The sequence below is a fragment of the Ipomoea nil genome, unplaced genomic scaffold (assembly GCF_001879475.1).
Source record: "Ipomoea nil cultivar Tokyo-kokei standard unplaced genomic scaffold, Asagao_1.1 scaffold0103, whole genome shotgun sequence".
NCBI classification, from domain to species: Eukaryota; Viridiplantae; Streptophyta; class Magnoliopsida; order Solanales; family Convolvulaceae; genus Ipomoea; species Ipomoea nil.
The window spans coordinates 442,129-463,037 of record NW_017616531.1 but is presented as its reverse complement, the minus strand read 5'-3'; the positions used below and the strand labels follow the sequence as shown (position 1 = coordinate 463,037).

Genomic DNA, 20,909 nt, shown 5'->3' with positions numbered 1-20,909 from the left:
CCTAGATTTTATATACCTTCTAGGTGGACAATTTCAAGGGGCATTTACTAGATTTACCTTGATGAAAGATTAAACCTTAAGAAGCTGTTTAGACTTAACACTCAAAGGGTAAGTTTGACTACTGATACCTGGACCTCTGTGCAGATGATCAATTATGTGTGCATTACAACCCTTTTCATAGATGATCTGTGGAAGCTGAATAAGAAAATCATATCCTTTGTCCCTATTTCTTCTCACAAGGGTGAGCATATAGCTAAGGCATTAGAGAGTTGTTTGATTGACTGGGGGATTAAGGATGTTTTTTCTATCACTGTAGATAATGTTTCTTCCAATGATACTGCTATGGGTTTTTTTAAGTCCAAATTGTTGTCTTGGGGTACAACCACTGTTAGGAGTAAGTATATTCACATGAGGTTCATAGCGCACATTTTAAACTTGGTGGTCCAGGATGGGTTAAAATTTGCAGATAGTCCTGTTAAGAATGTGAGGGATTCTGTTATATGGATGAGGAACTCACCTGCAAAGCTTAAAAAATTCAAAGAGCTTGCAGAACTGCTTGGGATGGAAGCAAAATGTTCTTTACAGCTAGATGTTCCAACAAGATGGAACAACACCTACATGATGCTTAGCACTGCCATACAATACAAGAGTGTGTTTGATGAATATCCATTGAATGAGCCCTCATTTGCTACTGATCTGGGTGATTCTGTCCCTTCTTTTCTTGACTGGAGATCTGTTGAATGCTTGGTAGTTCTGTTGAAAGGGTTTTATGAGATGACAGTGAGAATCTCTGGTTCTCTATATGTCACCTCTAACAGTTTCTTCAGTGAGATATCTGATTTGAGTTGCATGTTGAGTAACATGATTGTTGCTAGTAGTTCTACAGAGGTAATTTTCTGATTTTATCATTTTCAGACTTTCAGTGGTTAATCTTATTATTTATGAATTTGTTTTTGGTTATTTGTATTTAATTCACTGTTTTCTTAGGTTATGGGATCCCAAATGAAAACTAAATTTGAAAAGTATTGGGGAGATCCTGAAAAAATGAATCCCTTGATCTTCTTTGCCAATATCTTGGACCCAAGAGATAAGTTGGAATATATGTCATACCAGTTTGAGGAATTGCATGGTAAAGATAATGGGAAGAAGTATTTAGAGAATGTCCAAGCTGCCATGGTATAATTGTTTGGTGACTATGCAGAAACCTACTCTGTCAATGTGCAACAATCATCTTCTGATTTATCTTCTGGTAGCCAACCAGATGTGCCTCCGTCCAGTCTCATACCATAATTGGTAGACCTCAAAATATGTTAAAGAACAAACTCAAAAGGCAAAAAATGGAGGTTAGTGGAAGCTGTAAAGAAACAGAGCTTCAAGTTTATTTAAGTGAAAAAATTGTGGAGGACACTCCTGACTTTGATATCTTTAGGTGGTGGAAGCTAAATAGTGAGAGGTTTCCTACTCTCTCCAAAATGGCAAGGGATATCCTAGCAGTTCCTATTTCCACTTTTGCCTCAAAAAGTACATTTAGTACTAGTGGAAGGGTATTAGATGCATTTAGGAGTTCTTTAACTCCTAAAATTGTGGAGGCCCTAGTATGTGCACAAGACTGAATGTGGTTACCAAATCAACCAGTTAAGGTTGAGGAAAATAATGATGATGTTGAAAAGCTTGAACATGGTCATTTATTTAAAATTTACATTCTATTTTTACCATTTTAAATTTGCATTCAAATTATAATTTATTTGTTTTTATTTGCACTTTGCAGACTTGGCTACTGGAGTAAGTCGAATTGGAACCACAAGATCTGGGGTTGCTGCCTTTTCCCTTCCTACCATTCCAGTAATGTTTTATTTACACTTTACAGTCTTTCATTCCATTTTCACTTAATTTTTATTTGATTTTCAACGAGGAAAAGTGGCTTAAGGAGCAAACATAGTGATTAATGGCTGGATAACTACTAACAATTCAATTGTTGGATTTATTGCTGCCTTTGATTCCATTCAAGCCTTTGACTATTTGAGGAGTTTGATCTCATTCCTATGATACTATGATAAGTCATAAGTATGATCCCGTCAGGTATAAGTGAATATAACTGTATATATGAATGTCATGTGGTAATAACAGTCACTCTCCCTTATTCTCAAGTTCTTAGTAAGTCAGTATGTTATTTCTCTTTACCGATTACTATACTAAATTACTAGTTGGCTAAGCTATTTGGCTATGATGATGCTTCCACCATCGTCTGAAATGGTTTTGGGTTGGTATGTTGCTCGTTAGTTTTGGTTTGCATAATTGCATTCCAATACTAAAAGTAGCAATTTGCCCCCAATCTTACTTTGACATGAAAACATAGCAATCTGAGCCTTCCATTTTTCTGCCCAACAGCCCCAAGCTATTTAATTGGTTATATTTAACTTGTGTTTTGTCTTTACACAGGAAGATGATGAAAGCTAGGGATTTTATGCCATTTGTTCACAGGATTACAGGAAGATGATGAATGCTGATATTTTGATTTTTTGTATTTATCATGTATGATTTTTTGTATTTATCATGTATGATTCAATCAGATAGGGCGTATTGAAAACCGAAATCCGATCGGATGTACGGTTCTGATATCCGAACTGTCCGAACCCGTTCGATGCACAGGCCTACAAGTTAGCATTTTTTGCTCTACCGTATGATTTTGGAGAAAAGTCTGTCAAAGCCATTATTGTCCTACTTACCCTCTTACCTATTAGTGTCCTACTTGATACTACAGTCTTTTGTGTATATATATAGCTAAGGTTACATGGTAAACACAACACAAATACAATTCAACTTTTTGGGCAATTGAATTTAGCAGCAGCTCTCATGTCAAGACAATTTGTTCTTGCTTCTCAACTCCACCCTGCTCAGACAAGGAAAGCCATGAAGTGAGGTTAGTAAGTATATGAAGCTAGGCGCAAAAGTATAATCAAGAGCCGAGAATGTTTATTCCATGATGCAGAGGTGAGTAATGCAAAATTTAATGAAGTTTTCTTTTATATCATAATTTAATAAATGTATTTGTATATAAATCACTTCAAAGTAGGGAAGGTAAGGCCAGGGGCGGAGCCAGGATTTGTTGGTGCGGGGGGCCAATCACAATTTGAGAGATAATAAAAATATGCACTTATAACATACACAGTATATCTTGCACTAGTATTCAAATCATTATGCACTTATAACATACACAATAACTACATGCTACAATCATTTTCAAAACTCATCAAATCACCTAATTTCAAACTCATCAAATGCCCATTTAGCGATTTCATTATGATTTATGCACTAGTATTCAAATTCTAGCAAATCCTATTAAACTTTTAAAAGTATAAACATACACTAACCAAAGGAGAAGTAGTGGAGAACGCCGACACTTCACACTCGTAGCCGGTAGCCCGAGTTCACCGCGGTTGCCGTCGTGAGTCATCAACTGAGGAAACGAAAGAGATGATTTAACTATTTTGGCATTTACCCCGAGCTTACGGCGGTTGTTGTAACTTGTGAGGATGATGAATCAATTTTCAATAAAAAATAATTCTTAAAAAAATTAAGAATTTAAAAAAATAAAAAAGAAATAGAAAATTATCCATATACATGCAAGTAAAAAATTGAAGAGAATATATTGTTTCGAATATCTGCCGCGTCGGGCTACTGTGTTTGCATTTTTGGTTTGCAAATTTGGAATTTGGATGGTTTAATTTGCTTACTCTAGAAGCTTTGTTTTAGGTGTGATAGTGGTTGGTGATGGACTGATGGGAGTGATGGTGGCCACACGCCCACACAAATACACAATGACACTAGCTAATTAGCTTTTATAATACTAACTAATAAAAATAAATAAAATTTTGGAGGGCCCAAGCCGCCAAAGGCCATAATGTGTAGCATGTGCTGCTCTATTGCCTCTATTTTTTTTTTTTTTTGGTAATAGCTCTATTGCCTCTATAATAAGATAAAAAATTAAAAATTTAAAAAATTTAAAAAAAAAAAAAATCTCTTTGGGGGGCCAAGGCCCCCTCTTACTACCAGGTGGCTCTGCCCCAAGAATTTCCTGTACATTACAAACTTCTTAAAGTATAAAATAAGAACAGAACTTTACATGGTAAAGTTTAAGCATGACACAACTGTGAAAGAGTACAAGAGAGTGGAATTCCCTAACCAAATGTTTCGTTTAAAGTCATTTGAAACATGCTAGACAAAAAAGAAGTTGACGAGAAAGAACTAATAGGTATTTTTTATTCAATCATTTCTTTACTGCTATATTTTTTCTTCATGTAACTGAAATATGTTTTCTTCTTGTGTAACTATAGATGTTACTTGATTCAGTTCTGCAGAGCCAAGATCTTGGATAGTAGGTTATGTTATTATTGTGTACATACAAAGATCAATTCAGATTTGAGAATATTTATAAAGATTTGTGAACATTTTATCATATTGTGTACAATTCTGTTTTTTTTTTTAATGAGTTTGGCTCCTATTTTTATTTCCGATGGTGATTTACGTCTTTCAAGCTCTTTTGATGCCATGCAGTTATTGTTCAACCATGATTCCCCAGAGTGTCGGGCATTTAGGGTTAGGTTAGCATAACCTTTCTTTTTGTTAACTGATATACAACTCTATTTTAATTTTTATTTTTTTTCAGTTTGCCAGAAAATCACACACCATTGAGGATTTGAGGAGTATACATTTAGGGTCTAGACTCTCTTTGTCTATGTCAGTTACGCATTTGGTGAGTGATGGCATTGTTGTCTACTATTGAAGAGATTTATCAAAGAAAAGAAGTAAGGTTTTTTTTTTTAGTTCACATAATATTAGACTGTAATATGTTTTTACATTGTTAATAGGAATTAAGTAATATTTTACAAATACAGCTGGGGGAGTATTGGATTGCAACAAAGATTGTAGGAATAGAGAGTTTGGCAGACTTGGTTCTATGTTTCATGCAAGGGTGGTGCATGTAACAAAAAAACACATTCCCATGGAAGGCCTGATGTACTGTTGCAAATGTAACAGATTATGGCAGGAAGACAGATTGAAATACAGGTTGATTGGGTTGAATCATAAGTGTTGGTCCCAAAAGAGGTAAGGTGAAAGTCTAGAGGGGGGGGGGGGGGGTGAATAGACTTTCAAACTTTTTCGCACAGCACAGCAATTGCTAAGCCAGAGATAAACCAAAACTCTTAACTAGATTGTTAGAGTATGGTGCACAGCGGAATTAAATAAACATAAAGTCTGTGTGAGATTGTGTGAGCAGTATATCTCGTGTAGAACAGTTAAGTAAAGAAAGCAGTAAATAACACAAGACAATTATAGTGGTTCGCGAGGTGGTGTAATCCTCCTACTCCACTTGCTCTTATCTCCAAGAGCAATTCACTATATCCACCACTTCTTGGTTCCAAGATACAATGAATTTTCGTGATCTAGTGCTTTGATCACAAAGCCCGCACTAATCAAGCCCAGTGACACCACACTGCTACTTCGGGTTTCACGTCGCCGCACTACTATCCCAGGATTTCACAACTCCGCGTTACTTTCCCCCCGTCTTCCACACTCCGGTAAAAACGTATCCCGTGATCTAGTGCTTTGATCACAAAGCCCGCACTAATCACACCCAGTGCCTCCGACACTGCTGCTTCGGATCTCACAGCTCCGTGTGACAATCCAGGATTTTACAGCTCCGTGCTACTTTCCTCCCTTTTCTTGTTTTGCTCCAAAACAAGTGTTGTCTTACTTCCAACTTCGAGACTCTGTAGTTGATCTTCAATGATGCGCAGGTCTCTTTGATGAAGATAAACACTCTGGAATGATTTCTCTTAAATGATCTGAGTGTTTTCTCTCTTTGAGTGTATCAAGTAAAGCACTTGATTTTTATGCACTGCTTTGCTCTGTTTAAGAACTCTCAGAATATTTTTCTCTTGAAGCTCTCTGAGTTCTTTTTCTTTTCTCACTTCTCACTTGAAGATTTTTGGTATGCTCTGTACCAAATGGGATTTTTGCTCTTTGCTCGTATATCTTGCTCTATTGCTCTATTCGTTCCCCTTATCTTCAAGTCTTCATATCTTCATCATTTTATAGCTGGTAATGAGGATCTGCCCGTTGGGAAGAGACGATATCATTTTTTAAATCTTGTATCTTTTTGTCAGAGATCTTATCTTATCTTCTGCAAAGTTGTCAGAAAGGATAAGCTAGCCGTTTGAGAGCTTGAACTTCATGCGAATGGTTTCCCAAACTTCATCTGATATTCCTCTGGTTTTACGTTGAGTGGGAATATCTGAGTGTAGAACGGCTTCTCTGATTAGCTCTGAAGTGGTCCTTGTATCTTTGAGATTTAAATACTTCAAAATATTCTTCAATTTAATCCCATACTAGTTAAACTAGTATTTTTCCTTGTGAGAATATTTTCACTGTAAGTTCATCTTCGTCTTCTTCATTCTCACGTCTGGGTGTTCTCAGACTTGAAACTGGTTGTGAACTTCCTCCCAATTTGAATTTCTCTTTTGTAATTGACACCCAATTGCAATTGACTTGTAATTGGCACCCAATTTGAATTTCTCCTTTGTAATTGGCTCCCAATTGACTTTGACTTGTAATTGGCTCACAATCTACTCCTAGTGCTTTCAATTGCTTCCCAATTTGAGTTATTTGACTTTGACTTCGAAATTGGCTCCCAGACTTCTGCTGGTATTGAATTTCATCTCAATTCAATTTGATCTCCATGTCTTCTTTGAATCGGTCCCCAATTTGAAATTGCATCCCATACTACAACCTCAATTGGCTCCCAATTTCAATTTCTACATTGGCTCCCATCTTGAATTGATTCCCATGTGAAACTTGCTCCCAATTTCAATTTCTCTGAAAGTAGCTCCCAATTTCTTTGAGCCATTTCGCATAATAAATCAGGCATTTTCCACTTCGTCCATACAGCTTATTGGTTAAATCTCCAATCACATTTGATGTACTCCTTTCTTTCCTTAGATGCTTGATCTCCAAGTCAAATTCATGCAATCTTCCAAACTTAATTTTCTTTCACGAAAATTCTTCTGGGATATCTGTTTGAGTAGCATTGACGTGAATATTATATCATTCATCTTCTTCTTCAATTTGTCATTTTTTCCAGACAAATTCTTGATTTTCGGCTTGATATCTTCTTCTTCTATTTTCATGCATCTTCCTCTGTTTTTCTCGTTTGCAACTTAAATAATTTCCCGATCATGGTCTAAGACTCTACTAGACCTACAAATAAAATTGGGGGATCTACAAATACATATTTGGCATATCAAAACCATTACACTTTATTCCTAACAATTTCTCCCCTTTTGATAATGCCAAAACCTATACTCAGTCATTGGCTTTAAGTCTTTGAAAAATAATCTCTTTTTGCTCAATTTATTTGACAAAGCTAAGATGAGTTTAACAAATGGTTTTCTAGACATAATCACAAGAAAACTTGTGAATTAATTTTTAGACAAGCTCCTAAACACATCTTGAATTATTTCACTAGTACAAAATTGAACATAGAAGATTGACCATAGGCCACCATTGTTGAAAGAATGGTTGCCTAATCTTAGCCCAAAAATTCGCGGTGAAAATTTTGTAAATAAGTGATCAATAATCCGCCACTATTGTTAGTTGTAATGGTCGCCCATTGCATTTTGTATTTATTTTAAAAAAAAAATTGATTTATAATAAGCAACCATTTCTAATAGAAATGGTTGCCTTAAAATAGAACTTGTTTTATAATAGGCAACCATTCCAATAGAAATGGTTGCCTAATATTAACCCTAGACTAGATCTACCCATCACTCCATCAGATCTAATATGCTCATCTCTCATACCCAACACCGTGTCTGCTCATCCTCTCATACCCAACACTGTCTGCTCTGATCTTCAACACCGTCTGCCGATAGTCTGACGCCGCCAGCCACCCACTGCCGTCTGCTTCGTTCACCGCGACGCACCGCCACACGCCACAGCGACGGCCATCAAAATCGCATCTCAGATCTAAAATCTTCATCCGCCGTCTACTTCGATCGTCTAACCGCCACCACGCCGGTGAGAGCAGAAGCACCAAGAGTTCCAAAAGTATTATCCATCACCGGAGAAAGCTGCAAGCGAAAATGAGCAGCGGCTCCATCTCACTCGCTTTGTTGGTGCCATTCCTGTTGAGAAGCCGGGCCAAATCTCAGCTTCCGCCGGAAATTTTCCGCCACGGGATCCGGAAATTGTCCCGGAAGATTTGTTGTAACCGTACAGACAGCTCTTCTGGGAGCACTAAAATTGAACAGCAACAGCTTAACCTCTCGGTTCTTCGTTTCACTCTCAATATACATATACATATACAGACACCTTATATCAATTGATCCGTATACCTGTGTATCTGAATGCAGTAATGTTCTCTTAATTTCTGGAAAAAGTAATTGGAGTTTCTCCCTGGTCAGAGTTCTTTGGCTTCTGATGCGGTTGCTGAAAAGAAACTCATGTAGTAATGTGCATTTATGATAGACCTAAAGTTGACAAAATCACTTAATTTCATGTTGCTTTTTTATATCATTTCCATATTTGTATAATTATGTTCTAAATTGTTTTATATTCAATCTTAACAGAAAAAAACTGTATGATGGACGCATTGATACATTGTTGAGCACCAATTGGACAACAAGATGCTGAAGGAAAACCAAAATATGTCATCCGCCCATAAGTATTGGTTTATCCTCTCTCTCCCCACTTCAATTGTATGTCCCTCTTTTCCCCACCTTCCTTTTGCTACACTTATTATCAATTTTTGTCTTCTCTCAATGACTTCTTTACTCTTGTATTGACCATTATCTATTGTATTAGTTACTTTTCCTCTTGGATTATGGTGAATGTAGACCTGAGAAGGAATATGGTGGGTTTTATATATTCTAAAATTATGGTAAACTGGAAGGAGTAAAATAGTAATGAAAGAAAGGAAGGATATATGCCAGAAGAAGATTTGATCAAGAACCATTGCAAAGTGCTTCTGTGCAATATATGTCTTCCACTAGAAAGGCTCATAAGTCTCTTATATAGAAGGTAAAATGTAACAGTCTTTGGAGGTGCCTTGTTGAAAACTTAAGTTCCCACTTCACTTGTTGCACTTGGAATTCTGTAGATTCCTAAACCACTAGAGAAAGGACTTGCTGAGGACATTGAAAATGGTGTTGTGAGTATAGATTGGTCGCGAAAGAAACTTGGTGACTTTTTTCAGAAAAATTGTATGACTGGGATCTGCTTGCCGCATGATTTATTTGGGCATTTGGACTTGATAGGCAGGTAATGTAATCTTAGAATTGCTTAACTTTCACTTTCACTAAGGAATTGCTTTTAATTATATTTATATGATGTGATCTCACTTATGATGAGGTTTGTGTTGCTGGCTGATGGTTAAATGCATTAATAGGGACCTAACATTTTGCTGGATGATACCCTTTCAAGTGAAGTTGACGAGAGCTTATTAAATATGTTAAGGATTTTGTTGTACAAGGGTAGCCTAAACTATTTCCTCTTCATATTTCATGATTTGGGCCCTTACCTCGAAATGGGACTAAATTATTTTTAACAGGTTTCAGTGGGGTGCTCGAGAAGGACCCCTTTGTGATGAGCCCATCAGAGGTGTCAAATTCAAAATAGTTGATGCAAAGATTGCAGCTGAGCCAATGCACCTTGAACAGGCCAGATCATCCCAACCGCAAGACAGGTGGCTTACTCATCCTTCCTTATGGCTACCCCAAGGCTTATGGAACCTATGTATTATGTGGAGGTATATTTTGTTAGACCAAAACTACAAGTTTGATGTTGCATAGGAACAAGCTGAATATTTAATGACTTTATTTCCTAGATTTGTTTGCTTAGCCATTGTATTTGCCAATGGAATAGCTTGTTATTTGCATGCCAGTCCATGCTCTAAGATACGCCACCAATGATCTAGACGAGGAATCATCAGCCGTTGAAACCTTCATTCATAGGAAGAAGAAATTGTTGCCACGCCACCATAGATTCCTTTAAGGTATTTAATCCCTTCTTCACTCTTCACTCTTCACTCCATGTCTATAAACTCTCCGCTCTTTGCTCCTTTATTGAATTTGTTGTTGTGATAATTAGAAATCCTTTATATTATTCTCCATTCCTCTGTTATTTTTTTCCCTGCGGATTTGCTTCTTAAACAATCACTCCATTCGCCATTGTTTGATAATTGTTGTATTTGATGGGAGTGAAGCACTGGACAAAAAATGCTTGGGCGGTTATTGAGATTCGGAGAGAAGAGTGTTTATGGTAAAGCTCTACTGGTGAATTTCTATAAGTTACTGCTAGATTGTAATCTAAAAAAGATTAGTATTACAAAATTGATTGCTTGTTGTAGTCTGGTGAATCTACTGGTTAATTTTCTATAAATCATTTTTATTTCAATACCAAACTAATATTTCCTGGATTTTCTTATGATCTTATGATCTTTTATTCTCATATTTCTATTAGAAAAGGTTTAATTTATATGTTGATTACCTTATATATGCATTGAAAGAGATTAGTATTACAAAATTGATTGTTTGTTGCAAAAAAATGATTATTTTTAATATTATTGAGTATTATAGGTCATGATTTTGCTAGAATTGTTAGAACTCTGCAGCTCAACTAGACTGGTGATCAATGTGATAGTTGTATCTTGTTATGATTTGAAAAATGAAAATGGTGATAATTTTGTGAAAGCTCATCTTGGTTAGTTGCAGATCGAGTATTAATTTTATGATTCTACAGACAAAAAAGCAATATTTTATATGCATTTCTATTTACTAGTCTGTTCTAAGTTGTAATATATGTGTATATGTCTGAATTGACTATTCCTATTCTTCTATATCCCTTAGCAACTTATTCTATTTGTTTGTTACCAAACACAATGACAGAAGGGTAGGAGAGTTGTATTTACTATTTAGTTAGCAGTTGCAATCTGCAGGCCACTTAAATTTAGGAACTATTGTAGGTTAACAGAATTTTCACTAATGTTGTGTAGTCTAAGTTAAAATAATTAAGAAATTATGTCATTTATTTTTCTTCTCTTCATTTTTTAGACATGGAACTATGTGTGATTAACAAACATTGCACTAACAGTAAGATAGTGATTCAATCACAAAATAAAACTCATGACTAAATATATTGCATTTTAGAATTGTCTTTTAGTAAGCAGCAGAACAGCAAACAGAAAATGTAATCCTACAATATTGCCATATTGGAGCTCAACTCTATGGAAGAGGAGATTGCTCAAGAAGATAGGCTATTTAGGCTACAATATGAGATATTGATTTCTTGAAAGCTCCCAAAAGCACTACAGGAATGTCAATGTGTGCTTTTATTAGTTTTATACAAAAGCATAATAGAAAATTAGAAATTACATAATAGAAATATAAAATATTATTCAGACTACTCCAGCTTGTTTCTGACAATGTGTACTTGTATTTATCAAATAGAACCAATATATTATTCATTGGATCAGTTTACTGATTAAATCAATGACAGGCATATACAAATTAAGAATCTAGATGAATTTGCTATAAGTGTGTTGAATAATTCCTGAGAAAGTTCTTAGAAAGGTAGGCATTAAACTTTATTGTAATTCATTTTTAAGATTGTTAAGAAGTTTTATTAGAATATTATTTCAAAATTATTAATTAAGAAGCTGTTTTAATAAAATTTATCAAGAGCATATTAGTCTAAACAAAATTGACATGCTAATGGTGTTAATTCTTGATTAATAACCAGATTGTTTCTGTTTTTCCTGCATATGCTAATGGTGTTAATTCTTGATTTTGCATGTCTCTAGCTGAAGTCTGGGTATATATTACTACTTTGTCTGCTATGTCATGTGAAATTCTGCATATTTTAGAAAAGCTTTGACCTTTGGAAATTCTACACTAATTTTAGTCTTTATATCATCAAGTTTTTTTTTTTTTTTTGGTTTCCTGCAAAATTATACCCATATGAAGCTTTAGGAATATTAGAAAAAGTACTCACTAGGAAAACTAATAAACTAATTTTAATTTTTTAAAACAGTATCTACGACCATTCTTTGTTGAAGAATGGTCGCGGAAAGCTGATTTAAAAAAAAAACAATATGCGACCGGTCCTATCCAAGAATGGTCGCGTATTACATTTGAATAAAAAAAAAAAAACAATACGCGACCAGTCTTTGTCAAGAACGGTCGCGTATTACCGACAATGCGCGACCATTTTTAAACAGTCGCGTAAAGTCCATGGCTTTCCGCGAGCCTCTCATAGGCAACCATTGTAAAATGGTCGCCTATTGTCTTTTACAATGGTAGCCTATCTGCAATTTTGTATTAGTGTTTTTAATTTTTTTGATCAACATCATTTTTTTTATTTTTTATGTGCGTTTTGACATTCCTTGTCTTTTTAATTCACGATGGTCTAATTACAAAAGACAAATAAATTTATAAAACTCAAAATAGACCATAGGAAATTATTATTGAGATATTTCGAATATTTTAGAGAAAAACGCAACAGAGATTCGAAAATAGCGAAAACATCAATTTAAGAAATTTTTCAGATTACCTTCTGGGTTTCTTCACTCCCATGTCTTTCTTCAAAATTTTCTTGACATGTTCTCTGAGCTTGAAGAAATCATCTTTGAACTTTGCATTCTGAAATCTCTTTGTAAGTTGCCCGGCCATGTAATATCCAAAAGCTTCTTTGATATTGTTGCCCGGAAGAACTCCGGCTTCCCACCATAAGACACATTCTTCAAAGCTTCTTTCTTCTCCAAGATTCATGCCCATATTTCCGGTGAAATCTCTTAGTTCATACCACATCTCGGTTCTTTTCCTTTTGCCTTCTTCTTCTTTATTCTTCTCCCATATCCATTGGGCTTGATCGGCTGCAGGCCATTTCTTGATCATGCTTGGTAGATTTTCCTTAGTCCATATTGTTGTCTGAGTGGCGGTACCTTTAGAGCAATAAAACCAGCCACAAGTTTCAGCAACTTTCGATGTACTCGTACCAAGACTAGGATTTGCGAACTGAGCAAAACCAATCTGAGATGGTCCTTGTGAGGATTGTCCGCGGCTTCAACCTCTACCTTGGGTCGATATTACTGGCTGTTGTTGGCTTCCAAGAATAAATTCTTGTTGTTGCAAAGCCAAGTGACTGGGAATTTCTTCCCCCCTTTTGGCGTTATCAACCAAAAATGCAAGGGTTTTACAATCTCGGTCTTGGTTTGCCTTCACAGCTTCAACACTATTGTGTGTTTCAATAGAAACAGTTTGTACATTTTCCAGCTTGTTTGTTGCAATTGTGAGCTCAACTTCAAGTTTGTTGATTCGGCTTTCTTGATCTTGAATCGCCTTGACTTGTCGTAAGTGGCGTTCATTGTTAATCTTTTTAGCGGCTTCACGTTCCTTCTTCATCAGTTGAATCACTTCAAGTCAGCCTTTTGTCAATTCCCCTTTCAAGATCCTTTCTGCTTTGTCAATCTGAGTCTTCAAAATATTTTGATGCTCCATTAATTCCTTCAGATTGACTTGTGTATCCGTGTGTTGTTGATCCATCTTTTGATTTTGTTCGACCAACTTTTCTCCAATGGTTTGACAAATAACATCACCGGATTAGGCAACTTTGGCAAATAAGGATGTAAAAATGCCATCTTCTTGATCATTTGTCTGTACAAAATTTTGAGGGGATCCGAATGGACTCGTTATCGGATCTGTAAGAACGGGTGTATCAATGAGTTGCATCCTTTCTTCTTCTTCAGGTGATTCGGCCTCTTGATTGAGATCACCAATCTCTTCTTCTAAGACTTCTATACTTGTATAGTTGTCTGCAAATAGATCTTCATTTTCTAGAACAGGGTCCATGATAGACATGGTAGACTCGGTATGGTGTACTGGCAATACACTAGATAAATTCTCTGTAATTTGTTATCTACCTTCAGTAGCAACTTCTACTGCAACTTCCACTGGTATATCTCTTCTTCTTTCTTCTGACACTTCTCCTCTTAATTCTTCTCGTACTGACACTTCAGCTTCATTAGATCCCACAAGTTGTTCATTGCATTCCAGATTCACATTAATTGTTGTGGGGGTCAAATCAGATATCAATAAAGAAGCATCATGGACTTTCACAGGTATGTCCAGATGATTTTCAGTGCTCATGATTGGAACATCAATGAGTGCCGTCCCTTCAGTTCTTTCATCAAAAAATTTCATTATCCACAAGAGATGTATTACCTGGATAATGATGTGTGTCATAGACTGACCTTTGTAGAGCTAACTGTAACACCCCCAAAACAACAAGACCTAAAAACAAGTCTTAACACATGCAGATTAACAACAAAACACTAGCACAGCGGAAGATAGAAAGATAACTGGATAAAAGGAATCCAAAACGGGGTGTTATGCCACGTATACCACACTTGGCATACGCTACGGCGACAATCTGCAAGTGTATCACTATCCCAAAACCAACAAACTAGAACAATCTAAAGACATTGGCACACAGGCTTAAAAAAAAAAACACTGTCTAAAGATACAGGTGCTAAGCTACCGGCTCTAGACATCGCGCTCGACTATGCATCACCTGAAAGATACAAAGTTAAACATCGGGGCGACGCCCGGTCAGTGAAAGATGCTGGTAACCCACCAATACCGTTAAGTATCATAAATAGGTAGATATAAGATATAAAAACCATTTTCGAAACGGAATACATATATATAAGTCAAAAGCCAAGATCAGAAGACAACACAAGACTCACCACTCACAAGGATAACACCGGGAACACGTCCCAACCACAAAGGTTAACCACACACAAGGATAAAGACTCACCCAACGGCAACACATGCCAAAACAATACAAGACTCCGTAACTACACACGTCACGAGAGAAGATCACACAACAACGGCTTCACAAGCCCTCGTGACATCACACATCACGAGTTGATATGCCTTCCTTTTGCCCTGTTCCAACCTTATGGCTACCCCCAACCTTGTACCTTCAAAGCCAACCATTACTTCCAGAAAACCCCTGTACAGCCAAGTCCAACCTTATTCCGCCGGGACCGTCGTCCCCCACCTATAACCACCAACGAAAACCCACCAATTCACGGCAACACATGCCCGGATAAAACAATGTTATCCCCCAAACATGTGGACTCAGCCACAACTCCATAATCACGTCACGACCACCACGAGGACCGCTGCAATACCTTGGTGACTAGCGTCCCATACCACTAATCGTGATATCCAGGTAAAGCCACACACGCACAACCACTCACACGAGACAAGCAACAGATTGCAAAAGAGGTAGGAAACATACCCAATCAAGAGACGGGTCACCACCCATCGACAACAACGACGCTAGCATTAAGATAATAACTAGCAAGCTCAACAACGGGGAAACTCAAGATAGTTCCGAGGAACACACAAGACACCACAAGGTTCAATGAAACACAATGTTGAACACTTAGCACGATTCACAACACCAAAGATCCTACATGGATACCTACCATAAAGCTCTAGACCTACGAAATATCAAGGGATGAAATGTAAGGGATGAAAAATGAAGAAGTCTTCTAGGTTTAGGTTACAAAACTAGCTCTTGGTGAAAAGACAAGGATACCCTTACTAACTCTTAGAAAGTGTAAGGAACAAGGGAACTCCTCTCAAAACTCAAGGTACAACGCCACTTAAAGATTGACTAGTCAAATACTAGTCCTTGAGTATCAAAAAATCAGGATTTTAGGAATCAATTCCTCAAAAGAAATATAATTAATTACTCAATTAATTCATGGTTTGGAGTGTGGATTTTTGGGGTGTCACATCCTCTCCCCCTTCAAAGAAGTTTCGTCCCCGAAACTTAGGTACAACGAATTAAGAACGAAAGGTAACAAGGAAACAAAATTGTGACAAGATGTCCAAGAATATCCCTTTTGGTCGAAAACTCCAAAAGTTCTCACAAGGTTCCAAGGCAAAGAGAAAGACATTACGAATTCAAGAATTGGCAAGAGGTCAACAAACGGATAGATTGGGCATCAAGAACTCTAACCTCAACACGACAACCAAATTCTAGACTACAACCAAGAACTAAACTACTAACCCAAACACCAACTAACACACTAGCTAAACAACAAGGCAACAAACAAAACAAGCAAGAACACAAAGCACACAACAACCAAACACCAAGCTACAACAGCTAAGAAACAACAAGGAAAAAGCGAACGGGGTTACCACAACACCACTAGAACTCCTCACTCTCAGACTCTTCGGCCTCTTCAGACTCTTCTTCTTCGGCTTCAACTCTGTGGCTAGAACTAGCTTCAAACCGATCCAGCCTCTGATGCACTGCGGCAAACTGCGACCTCAAACGCAAAACCTTCGGCGATCAAACTGTTCTGCTGATGAAGCAAAGAGGCGACATCCTGCCCTCTCTTGGTGCGAACTTCTTTGCTTCTATGGCGTTCCTCACCGTCTAATTCACTTACTTCAGCTTCAGCGGTCTCCGGTGCTCCTTCCTCTTCTTCCTGATCTGCTTCCTCCTCAACTTCTTCGTCACCACCCAAACTCTGGACTGCAAGGCTTTACTTCCTGGCATGAATCTCAAGCCCAGCAGCTAACTCTGCGCTCTCAACAGGTGCTTTCCTAGCAACCTCTTCAAGCGTGATGTACTCACCACTATCCAACTGAAACAGATTACAACTCCGAAGATTGGCGGTATCCAACACCATCTTTCCCACAGCCTTCGAGGGACAACCATCCACACTATCACCTTTCATAACTAAGATCCAACTTAGCACCATGCCATACGGCAAACTCTTCCGGTTGTGATCCCGGCAAAACACCATGTGTTGCATCATCAAAGCAGGCAGATTGAACTTAACCATATTCTTCAAACAGAAAGCAAAGGTACATTCCAACTTACCCAACAAACTGCTCTTGTTGTTGTTAGGCAACAAACAATCTGACACCAACATAACCAAGATCCTTTGTTCCGCAGACAACCACTTCCTTTCCGGCCTCGAAGTTTGAGTGAAACCACTTGTACGGCCAAACAGATAGGTCAAATAGTCACGGTACCCCATGGTATCCGTACTAATCCAAGAATGGCCACTGTACTGAGCCACTCCGGTAGCGGACAAACTCAACAACTGAGCTAACCTCTTCTTAGACAACACAACCTTCAGACCTCTCACCTTAGAGGTTATCTCAAGCCTTTCATCTTTCTTCGTCACAACCATGTGATGGTAAAACTCTTTCACCAAACTCGGGTAAGTCTCGGCCCTTATGGGGAGAAAACCATCTAGCAAACCTTGAAACTTAAGCAAATCCAACAAGGAACTTGAAAAAGATTCCGGGTCAAAAGCTTTACCTTCAAGCACAAGGTAGTGGGCATCCACCCATTCCGCTTTTCTTGCTAAACTTGACCTTCTAGGCATGGTGAAAGATGATCCAAAGCTCAACAAACAAAGCCCACAACATCTTCTTCTTCTACCACACTCTCGCGGCTCTCCCTCTCTCGCTGCTCTCTCTCTCTCTCTCTCGAGCTCTCTCTCTCTATCGCGGCTGCTCGGCGGCACGACACACAGCAGGACGGCGACGGGACGGCGAGGCTCCGGCGGCAAGGCGGCGGCGAACGACGACGGGCAGGTTGGTGGTGGTGGGTTGCGAAGGAGCTACGGGGTGGGGTGGCTTCGGGTAGCTCACGGGTAGGGAGAAGGAAAAAGAAGAAGAGAATTTTGGTGACAGAAATTAGGGATTTGGGTTAGATTGGGGAAAAAGATGATTAAATTTGGGGATTTTGAACAAAGTGGGATTTAAGGTTTAGAAAGAATTAAAATGGGTTAAGTTCCAAGAAAGATAATTGGCTTAAGTGGTTCAGAGGTTGGGTAGAAAAGAAATTAGCTAGGGTTTGAAACTCAAAGGCTATAAAGAAACATTAGGCTCAACTTTTAGGCTACACTAGGAAAGATTTTGGTAGGGATTGCTATTTTCCAAATCAAAGAATACTTGGAAAATTTAGGGAAAAGCTCAAGGAATTGTTGTAAAAACAACCAAGTCGTGAAAGAATTGGGCTAAGCACAAGATAACTCAAGGATAGATGGCTACCACAAACAAGATGCCAACTAAAGAAAACACTTAGCAAGAAAAGAGTCTATACTAAGCATCCAACGAAAAACAAGTAAGGGAAACAAGCCAAGGATTACCAAACAAAGACAACTACGAAACACAAGATAGCACCCAAGGCAACAAAGAACACAAAGACAACTACAAAACACAAGATAGCACCCAAGGCAACAAAGAACACAAAGCTCTCGGGAACACAAGGATAGGCTCAAAACAAGGGTTACCTGCTAACTCCTCCTCCACCAGACCCTCCGACTCCGCCTGCGAACGTGCCATCACGAAAACTCTCCCCGGCGGCCTAGCTCCAATAGCTCCACGACTCGAACTCCATCCTGGTGCTCCTCCGACTCCCGGGGGTGGCGGCAACGCTCTCTGAGCAACTCTATGACCAACAACCCCACAGCGAAAACACTTAAACGCCTGGCCAGAGCAAACTTGACCCGGATGCACCTTCCTACACTTGCGACAACCAACCGACTTAGCTTGAACCGAAGGCTCCATCCTAACTGGTCCTTGAGAAGAAGATGACATAACTCTAGCCGGAAAACTTGGTCGGGGCTTCTTGAAAGCAAAAGAACCACCACTCTCAACTCTCTTCCTAGCCAACTCAAGCGAACTCTTCTGAAGCTGCTGAACACGAAACAGATCCGCGGCACACAGATACGCATCCTTGAGGGAATTGGGTCTACTCACCGTCAACGCTTTTCGTGCCTCATAATTCAGACCGGCAACGAAACGCTCAACTTTGGCAAGCTCTGTAGGCACCAACACCCTCGCGAAGCGCGCCAGCTCTAAAAACTTCTTGTGGTACTCCACCACAGATAGGGGTCTTTGCTGCAGATGAAGGAACTCATCAAACATGTCGGCTCGCACATGCGCTGGGTAGAACCTTTCGCGCATCCTGTCCTTGAGCGCGGCCTAATCAAACCCAGGCTCTTCAAGAAAGGCCGGACTCTCATGAACCCACCACAGATTAGCTTCTTGGCAGAAGTAGAACGTTGCCAGTTTTACTCTCCTCTCTTCGGGACAACCCACCACGGTAAAAAAAAACTTATCAAACACCCGTAGCCACTCTTCAAGGACTACAGGGTCTTCTTCACCAGCAAAGGAAGGCGGCCGATGCCCAGACACTAAACGACCCACATTGCGGTGCCCAACCGGAGGCAGAGGCGGCGCAGCTTGATTGTTGTTCAACAAAGCTTCACTAAGAGACTGCATCGTCTGCGTCAACTGATGGAGATTCTGGGCGAGCTGCTCGTTGGTCGGGGTCTCTGGGGAGCGGGCACGAGGACGAGGAGGCATCGCACTTCTGCTACAACAAGGTTACCACAAAAAGCAAGCAAGCAAGACAGAAAAAACACACATCTCACCGCGCAACCTACAGTCCTAAGCTTAACACTTAGCATCTTAAGGTCGCTTAGAGGTCTCAAAACACACTTAAACACTTAGAAAGTCTAGACTCAACTCTTCCTAGGCTCTAAACCAAGGTTCAAACCTAGGCTCTGATACTAACTATAACACCCCCAAAACAACAAGACCTAAAAATAAGTCTTAACACATGCAGATTAACAACAAAACACTAGCACAGCGGAAGATAGAAAGATAACTGGATAAAAGGAATCCAAAACGGGGTGTTATGCCACGTATACCACACTTGACATACGCTACGGCGACAATCTGCAAGTGTATCACTATCCCAAAAACAACAAACTAGAACAATCTAAAGACATTGGCACACAGGCCTAAAAAAAAAACACTGTCTAAAGATACAGGTGCTAAGCTACCGGCTCTAGACATCACTCTCGACTACGCATCACCTGAAAGATACAAAGATAAACATCGGGGCGACGCCTGGTCAGCGAAAGATGCTGGTAAGCCACCAATACCGTTAAGTATCATAAATAGGTAGATATAAGATATAAAAACCATTTTCGAAACGGAATACATATATATAAGTCAAAAGCCAAGATCAAAAGACAACACAAGACTCACCACTCACAAGGATAACACCGGGAACACGTCCCAACCACAAAGGTTAACCACACACAAGGATAAAGACTCACCCAACGGCAACACATGCCAAAACACCACAAGACTCCGTGACTACACACGTCACGAGAGAAGATCACACAACAACGGCTTCACAAGCCCTCGTGACATCACACATCACGAGTTGATATGCCTTCCTTATGCCCTGTTCCAACCTTATGGCTACCCCTAACCTTGTACCTTCAAAGCCAACCATTACCTCCAGAAAACCCCTGTACAGCCAAGTCCAACCTTATTCCGCCGGGACCGTCGTCCCCCACCTATAACCACCAACGAAATCCCACCAATTCACGGCAACACATGCCCGGATAACACAATGTTATCCCCCAAACACGTGGACTCAACCACAACTCCATAATCACGTCACGGCCACCACGAGGACCGCTGCAATACCTTGGTGACTAGCGTCCCATACCACTAATCGTGCAATCCAGGTAAAGCCACACACGCACCACCACTCACACGAAACAAGCAACGGATTGCAAAAGAGGTAGGAAACATACTCAATCAAGAGACGGGTCACCACCCATCGACAACAACGACGCTAGCATTAAGATAATAACTAGCAAGCTCAACAACGGGAAAACTCAAGATAGTTCCGAGGAACACACAAGACACCACACGGTTCAACGAAACACAATGTTGAACACTTAGCACGATTCACAACACCAAAGATCCTACATGGATACCTACCAT

At 39.1% G+C, this 20,909-nt stretch overlaps 2 long non-coding RNA genes across 2 annotated transcripts; one reads left to right on the top strand and one right to left on the bottom strand.

Annotated features, from left to right (window-relative positions):
• Positions 1-1,524: 1,524 nt before the first annotated feature.
• Positions 1,525-19,493, bottom strand: LOC109188795. Its single transcript, XR_002055499.1, has 3 exons — positions 19,484-19,493; positions 4,950-4,955; positions 1,525-1,609 (listed from the first exon to the last, which is right to left on the bottom strand). It is a non-coding gene; the product is annotated as an uncharacterized LOC109188795 (long non-coding RNA).
• On the top strand, positions 9,444-10,296 carry LOC109188740. Its single transcript, XR_002055491.1, has 3 exons — positions 9,444-9,530; positions 9,608-10,051; positions 10,262-10,296. It is a non-coding gene; the product is annotated as an uncharacterized LOC109188740 (long non-coding RNA).
• Positions 19,494-20,909: the final 1,416 nt, after the last annotated feature.